Below are 8,841 nucleotides of genomic sequence, written 5' to 3' on the forward strand. Positions count from 1 at the left end.
AACTTACAGTTACCACCGCTTTTGCTATATCTCATAGGTTTTGGGATGTTCTCTTTCCATTTTCATTTGCTTTAAAAAATGTTCTCTATTTCTTTCTTAATTTCTTCATTGATCCAATGATCATTCAGGAGCATTTGGTTTAATTTCCATGTATTTGTATAGTTTGCAGAGTTTCTCTTGGTATTGATTTCTACTTTTATTTCACTGTGATCTGAGATGATATTTGATACAATTCGATTTTTAAAAAATCATTGTGATTTGTTTTATGGTATAACATATGGACTATCATGGAGAATGTTCTATTGATGAGAATAATGCATATTCTGTACTCATTGTGTAGAAAGTTCTGCAAATGTCTGTTAGGTTTATTTGATTCGAAGTTGATTGTCTGTCTAGATGATCTGTCCCATGCTGTGAGTAGGGAATTAAAGACCTCCACTATTATTGTATTGCTGTCTATCTCTTTCTTTAGGTCCAATAATATTAGTTTTATGAAGCTGGGTGCTCCAGTGTTGGGTGCATATATATTTAGAATTCTTACAGCCTTTTGTTGAATGACACGTTTATCAATATACAATAATCTTCTTTTACTATTTTTACTGTTTTTGATTTAAAGTCTGTTTTGTCTGATATCAGTGTTTTTACTCCTGCTTGCTTTTGGCTTCAGCTTGCATGGAATATTTTGCCATCTGTTTCAATTTATGTGTTTTTATAGAAGATTTTGTGAGCAGCATAGGATTGGATCATGTTTTAATATTCTGCCAATCTCTCTCTATATATTTTTGTAATAATGTTTTCTTTCTTTTTCAAAAAAATGTTGTTGGTACATGATAGGTATATACATTGATGGGGTACATTAAAACTTTCATATAGACATGCAACAAACAATAATCATATTGTGAAAAATGGGGTATCTGTCTCACTAAGCATTTATCTTTTCTGTTAGAAATGATCTAATTAGAGGAGAGCTGGCAAGATGGCTGAGTATGAAGAGCTATGGTCTGCAGCTCCCAGTGAGATCAACTCAGAAGACAGGTGATTCCTGAATTTCCAACTGAAGTACCCCATTCATCTCATTGGGACTGGTTGGACAGTGGGTACAGCCCACAGACAGTGAGCTGAAACAGGGTGGGGCGTGGCCTCACCGGGGAAGTGCAAGGGGTCAGGAGATTTCCTATTCCTAGTCAAGGGAAGCTGTGAGAGACTGTACTAGGAGAAATGGTGCATTCTGGCCAAGATTCTGAGCTTTTCCCATGGTCTTTTCAATCACAGACCAGGAGATTTTCTCTGGTGCCTGACTGGGAAGGTCCTATCCCCATGGAGCCCAGAAAGCTAAGATCCACTGGCTTGAAATTCTCACTGCTAGCACAGAAGTCTGAGGTCTGTTCAGGGATTCAAGTTCTTCCTGGTTTAGTCTTGGGAGGTTGTATGTATCCAGGAATTTATCCATTTCTTTTTTTTTTAAATAAACCAGCCAGTTTATTATTTTATAGTAAGATGTAGAACTTTTACCATGCAGACTGGAATATAGGTGTCAGCATGAACAGTATATTTTCTTCCTAGAGGTAGTTACATGGAAAACCAGGTTATTATCAGGTTATTTAGCGAGTGTGGAATCCAAACAAGAGGAGACTAATCTTAAGACCTACAAATCATCCATGAAGCCTTGGGACACACTTTCCTACCACCCAAACACCGTAGCCTCCAGAAAGCTGTGGACTCTTCCCTCTCCATCTTGTTCTGGCTGAGTACCACCATTGATCAGCCATACCCACAGGCCATAACTGCAGCCATACCCACAGGCCAACTTGGCCTAAGAGCTGTATCTCTGGTCACTGGTTTGTGTTGTTATAGCCACTGTTACTAACAGTTAAGGTTCTCAAGGGGGCACATCAATTGCTCCCAATTACCAACTACGAGACCCATGTACCAACTATGAGACACAATAATCCTGTTAGTTTGTTCTCCCAAACCCACTCCACTCAAGTTTATCAGGTAATATGCTCTGTAAGGTTCTTTCAACCCCATTAGCACATACATAGATTACCAATAAATTCATCTAGTGTAACCTACCTTCCTACTGAGGATTGAGTTTTTCTTTTCCCCACTTTCTTGATTCTCAACCATGTAGGAATTAATGAAACCAATTCTATGTCACCACTGCAACCAAGACAGCAATACTAAGTGATATGTATTTTTCAAATTAATGTCATTTTGTTCTCTATACTGTGAAATACGATGCAGTCCTCAATTTAGTACTCAATACTAGGAAGGGTCAAGTTGTCAAAAAATGTCTATCAACAGTAGGAAAGTTTGCTTTCAAATTAAAAAACAAAGTGTGTATTGCAAACATCATGTAATGATAAAATTACAGAAAAAATATATTCAAAATGACCCACAGCATTCATACCACAATGCCGTGGTATGAATTTTGCCTGTAACAAAACAGTAAATTTTATCCCAAAAAGTAGGTTAGGTCCATGCTGGCTAAAAACCTCAGTCCCAGACCCACTAAATGAGGATGAAATACACAGTGCATGCTTAACATGACATTGCTTATCCATCAGCCATTCTTTAATGCCCCTCGCTAGGGTTTTGAGGGAAAGATGGATGAAATGTGAACGTGTGCACTCACAAAAGCAGAATTTTCTTCCAATTATAAAAAGTCATACATGTGACCCTTTACTATGTCTTGGGCAATAGCTAAGTTTTTGTATATGGGAATCCATCTTTGAAAATCACAACAAAAATCAATAGGAAATGATTTAATATAAAATATACACATTTCTAGAATGAGGACTTTCATAGGAAAGGAAGGAGACAACAATGAAAATGAATTTTCTTAAAAAAATAACATTCCCTTATTTTGTCCCTGTTACACAACACTCAAAACCAAGTCTGTACAAAACTGGGTAACACAGAAAAGGACCAGAAAGGATGTTAAATTGTAAAGTCTTAGGACCTACCCTAAACTTCTGTCCTCATCAAGACCCTCACCTAGAGAGCTGAGGGTTCCCAGGTCCACTGGAGAAAGTGAGTGGTCTCTGACCATCATCCCTGCTTCCCCAAAGATGGCCCCAGGTCATTCACTGTCAAACTTCATGGAATTGACCTGAACAGAGATGGAACCTCCCTGGTAGCTGCCCCACTTCTTCTTGGTTTTCTCATGCTAGAAGGACTTGCCTTTGGTGAACTTCAAAACCTGATTGGCTCGCTCTCCCCCGTCTCCAGCTGCACCTCGCTTGGCATCAAAGGAGTTGTCTGCCACTCGTGAATCCACCTCAATTTCCTCCTCCCTGACCCTTCGGAATGGGGATGATGCTCCTTTTTCTCCTTTCTTCCTTTTTGGAAATGTGTTAGGGGTCTGAAGCTTTATCTTCTTAGCCTGAGGAGTCTCAGCCTCCTTGGCAGCCTCATTCTGCTTCCGCTTCTTTAATGAACCTGGTTTGGAAACTGCCACTGCTGCCTTTTTCTTTTCTTCCTCCTCCTCGCTGTTCTTAGCTGCTTTTCCATTCTGGACAGTCATTGCAGAGGTGCCGTTGGCCTTGAGGGCTTGTGGTCTTGGAGTGCCTTTGCCTTTGCCCTTGGGCTTCTCTTCTTCCTTCTCACTGGAATCATCAGAGGAAGAACTGCTGCTGCTCTCAGCCTTTCCTTTCTTTGCAGAGGCTGACTTGGAAGGGGCTGCACCTCCTGCTACCTCCTGTGGCTTCTTAACTGTGGTCTTGGATGTCTTCTTTTCCTCCTCCTCCTCATTGCTGGAGCTGTCTGAATCAGAGCTGCTGTCCTTACTACCCTGAAGAGCCTGCTTGGCAGGCAGAGGTGGAGCTGCTGTGGCAGTCACCTTGGGCTTAGTGGTGGCCACTGTCTTCTTTGTCTCCTCCTCCTCACTGGAGCTGCTCTCTTCCTCACTGGAGCTGCTGTCAGCCTTTCGCATGAGAGGCTTCTGGCCACCACCCAAAGATTGCTTAGGGGCTGCAGCTGGCTTCGCTGCAGGTGACTTGGTGGTGCTAGCTGGCTTATTGGAGGAATTCTTGGTAGTACCAGCTGGCTTGGAAGGATCTTCATCATCCTCAGAGCTGTCAGAGTCTGAGCTGTCTCAAGAGCTCTCTGCTGCTTTCTTTGCTGGAGGTGGTTTAGTGGTTGCTTTAGAGACAACTGCCTTAGCTGGGGGTTTCTTCTCTTCTTCGGAACTTGAATCAGACTCATTGCTGCTGTTTTCACTGCTTTCCACAGGCTGGTGCTTCTCCACAGCATTCTTGGGAGGCTGGGTTCCCAAGGTCTTTTTTGGTAGGGGAGCAGAAGGTGGGGATACTGAACTGTACGGACCTGGTTTATTTTTCATGTTTTTTTTCTGCTGTTCTTCCTCCTCACTGGAAGAATCCTCACTGCTGGAACTCTTCTGGGTTGGGGTGGCAGCTGCTTTCACTGGGGCCTTGGCCACAACTTGCTTTTTAGGTACAGTCTTCTTGGGGGTGGCTGCTGCCTTCTCCTCCTCTGAGTCATCACTGCTGCTGCTGCTGCTACTGGCTGCTTTACCATTGACTACTTTAGGTGCTGCTTGAGCTGGTTTAGGTGGGGCTTTAGCTTAAGGTTTAGCTGCCACAGGTGTTATCTTTAGCTTCTGGTTCTTTGGTGGCTCATCCTCAGAGCTTGAGTCAGAATCAGAATCAGAGCTCTTGGCCTTCTTAGGAGGAACTTTGGCTGCCTTGGCTTGGGGCTTAACTTCCTTCTGGACAGACTGTTTCTTTTGGTCCTCCTCTCCTCATCATCATTGGATTCTTTACTGCTGCTGCTCTCTGATGCTTTGGCTGCAGCCTTCCGAGGAGGCAGACCAACTCGCTTGGCAGATATAGCATCCTTCTTTGCTGGAGGCCCTTGAACTGCTGTCCTCACTACTGTCGCTGGATGAGGCCTTCTTCTTTGCTTACTTAGTCACTGGTCCATTTGCCTGTAACTTTCGCTCTGGGGCCTTGGCAGACTTGAGCCAGAAGCTATAGATGTCTAAGAGGGAAGAGGCATTGGCATCCTGCTTTGTAGCTCCTGTCGCTTTGGCGAACTTATTGGCCACCTCCGAGAGTTGGTTATCACGCAGGAAGCCGAGGACGAGGGGATACAGGTTGCTGGGAACCACGCGGCTCAAGCCGGCGTCCACCATCCTCTGGCCAATACGCGTCACTACTGTCGTCGACGCAGCACGACTCAGGAACCCCGAATTTATCCATTTCTTTTAGCTTTTCTGGTTTATTCGCATAGAGGTGTTTGTAGTATTCTCTGATGGTAGTTTGCTTTTCTGTGAGATTAGTGGTGATATCCGCTTTATCTCTTTTTATTGCATCTATTTGATTCCTCTCTCTTCTTTATTATTCTGGCTAGCAGTCTATCTATTTTGTTGATCCTTTCAAAAAACCAGCTTCTGGTTTTATTATTTTTTGAGGGTTTTTTTGTGTCTCTATCTCCTTCAGTTCTGCTCTGTCTTCTGCTGCCTTTTGAATTTCTTCGCTCTTGCTTCTCTACTTCCTTTAATTGTGATGTTAGGATGTCAGTTTTAAATCTTTCCTGCTTTCTCTTGTGGGCATTTAGTGGTATAAATTTTCCTCTACACACTGCTTTAAATGTGTCCCAGACATTCTGGTACTTTGTGTCTTTGTTCTCATTGGTTTCAAAGAACATCTTTATTTCTGCCTTCATTTCATTATTTACCCAGTAGTCAGTCAGGAGCAGATTGTTCCGTTTCCATGTAGTTATGTGGTTTTGAGTGAGTTTCTTAATCCTGAGTTCTATTTTGACTGTCATGATTTTCATTCTTTTGCATTTGCTGAGGAGTGTCTTACTGCGAGGTATGTGGTCAATTTTAGAATAAGTGCAATGTCGTACTGAGAAGAATGTATATTCTGTTGATTTGGGGTGAAGAGTTCTGTAGAGGTCTGTTAGGTTTGCTTGATCCAGAGCTGAGTTGAAGTCCTGGATATCCTTGTTAATTTTCTGTCTTGTTGATCTGTCTAATATTGACAGTGGGGTGTTAAATTCTCCCACTATTATTTGTGGGAGTCTAAGTCTCTTTGTAGGTTTTTAAGAACTTCTTTTATGAATCGAGGTCCTCCTGTATTGGGTGCATATATATTTAGAATAGTTAGCGCCTCTCGTTGCACTGATCATTTTACCGTTATGTAATGCCTTTCTTTGTCTCTTTTGATCTTTGTTAGTTGAAAGTCTGTTTTGTCAGAGATTGGCTTTGCAACCCTGGCTCTTTTTTTGCTTTTCATTTGCTTGGTAAATCTTCCTCCATCCCTTTATATTTCCTCCCACCACCAAGCTGGAGCATCCCAGGTTGAGCTCATGGTGCGGTTTCTTCATAGCATCGATGATCCTTTCCCTTCAGATTGAAGAAATATTTTAGTATTTCTTGTAGAATAGGTCTGGTGTTGATAAAAATCTCTCAGGTTTTGTTTGTCTGGAAAATTGTTTATTTCTTAATGCTTAAGAGATATCTGTGGGCTATACTATTCTAGGGTAGTGATTTTTTTCTTCTAGCACTTTAAAAATTTCACACCACTCTCTCCTGACCTGTAAGGTTTCCAATGAAAAGTTTGTTACCAGATGTATTGGAGCTCAATTGTGTGTTGTTACTTGTGTGTTGCTCCTTTTAGGAAACTTTCATTGTTCTTGGCCTTTGGGAATTTGATTTAAATGCCTTGAGATAGTCTTCTCTGGGTTAAATCTGCTTGGCATTCTATAATCTTGTACATAAATGTTGATATCTTTCTCTATGTTTGTGACGTTTCCTTTTTTTTTTTTAATATAAACTTTTCTACCCACATCACTTTCTCTACCTCCTCTTCAAGGCAATAACTCTTAGGTTTGCCCTGTTGAGGCTATTTTATAGATCCTGTAGGCATGCTTCATTTTTTAATGCTTTTCTTTTGTCTCCTCTGTTTATTTTTGAATAGCCTATCTTCAAGCTCTCTAATTCTTTCTTCTGCTTGATTATTATTTTTTTTTACAGGTTGATTTGATTTTTATACATTGTACTTTAGGTTCTGGGGTACATGTAAAGATCATGCAGGATTGTTGCATAGGTACATACATGGCAAGGTGGTTAGCTGCCTCCATCCCCCTTTCACCTATATCTGGCATTTCTCCCCATGTTATCCCTCGTTAACATTTCCACCCCCACTGTCCCTCCCCTAGACTCCCCAACAGACCCCAGTGTGTGATGCTCCCCTCGCTGTGTCCATGTGTTCTTATTGTTCAACACCTGCCTATGAGTGAGAACATGTGGTGCTTGATTTTCTGTTCTTGTGTCAGTTTGCTAAGAATGATGGTTTCCAGATTCATCCGTGTCCCTACAAAGGACATGAACTCATAGTTTTTCATGGCTGCATAGTATTCTATGGTTTATATGCGCCACATTTTCCTTGTCCAGTATATCATTGATGGGCATTTGGGTTGGTTCCAGGTCTTTGCTATTGTAAACAGTGCTGCAATGAACATATGTGTGCATTCGTCTTTGTAATAGAACGATTTATAATCATTTGGGTATATATCTAGTATGGGATTGCTGGGTCAAATGGAATTTCTATTTCTAGATCTTTGAGGAATTGACACATTGTCTGCCACAATGGTTGAACTAATATACACTCCCACCAACAGTGTAAAAGTGTTCCTATTTCTCCACATCCTCTCCAGCATCTGTTGTTTCCTGATTTTTTAATAACCACCCTTCTAACTGTTGTGAGATGGTATCTCATTGTGGTTTTGATTTGCATTTCTCTAATGATCAGTGATGTTGAGCTTTTTTTTTTATATGTTTGTTGGCTGCATAAATGTCTTCTTTTGAAAAGTGTCTGTTCACACTTTACGAAAGAAGACATATATGAGGCCAACAATCATATGAAAAAATGCTCATCGTCACTGGTCATCAGAGAGATGCAAATCAAAACCACATTGAGATACCATCTCACGCCAGTTAGAATGGCGATCATTAAAAAATCTGGAGACAACAGATGCTGGAGAGGATGTGGAGAAAAAGGAACACTTTTACACTGTTGGTGGGAGTGTAAATTAGTTCAACCATTGTGGAAGACGGTGTGGCGATTCCTCAAGGCCTTAGAAATAGAAATTCCATTTGACCCAGCAATCCCATTACTGGGTATATATCCAAAAGTCTATAAATCGTTCTACTATAAGGACACATGTACACGAATGTTCATTGCAGCAGTGTTTACAATATCAAAGACCTGGAATCAACCCAAATGCCCATTGATAATAGACTGGATTGGAAAAATGTGGCACATATACACCATGGAATATTATGCAGCAATCAGAAATGATGAGTTTGTGTTGTATGTAGGGACATGGATGAATCTGGAGAACATCATCCTCAGCAAACTGACACAAGAACAGAAAATGAAACACCGCATATTCTCACTCATAGGTGGGTGATGAAAAATGAGAACACATGGACACAGAAAGGGGAGTACTAAGCACTGGGGTCTATTGGGGGGAAAAGGGGAGGGCCAGTGGGAGGGGGAGGTGGGGAGGGATAGCCTGGGGAGAAACGCCAAATGTGGGTGAAGGGGAGAAGCAAAGCAAAGTACACTGCCATGTGCGTACCTACGCAACTGTCTTGCATGCTCTGCTCATGTACCCCAAAACCTAAAATCCAATAAAAAATTAAAAAAAAAAAGAAAAGTGTCTGTTCATATCCTTTGTCCACTTTTTGATGGTTTTTTTTTTTTCTTGTAAATTTGTCTAAGTTCTTTGTAGAGTCTGGATATTAGCCCTTTGTCAGATGGGTAGATAGCAAAAATTTTTTCCCATTCTGTTGGCTGCTGGTTCTTT

The 8,841-nt window shown here is 41.4% G+C and overlaps 1 pseudogene; it reads right to left on the reverse strand.

The window, feature by feature from the left end:
* Positions 1 to 2,963: 2,963 nt before the first annotated feature.
* On the reverse strand, positions 2,964 to 5,180 carry LOC100393290 (nucleolar and coiled-body phosphoprotein 1 pseudogene; annotated as a pseudogene).
* Positions 5,181 to 8,841: the final 3,661 nt, after the last annotated feature.

The sequence above is a fragment of the Callithrix jacchus genome, chromosome X (assembly GCF_049354715.1).
Source record: "Callithrix jacchus isolate 240 chromosome X, calJac240_pri, whole genome shotgun sequence".
NCBI lineage: Eukaryota > Metazoa > Chordata > Mammalia > Primates > Cebidae > Callithrix > Callithrix jacchus.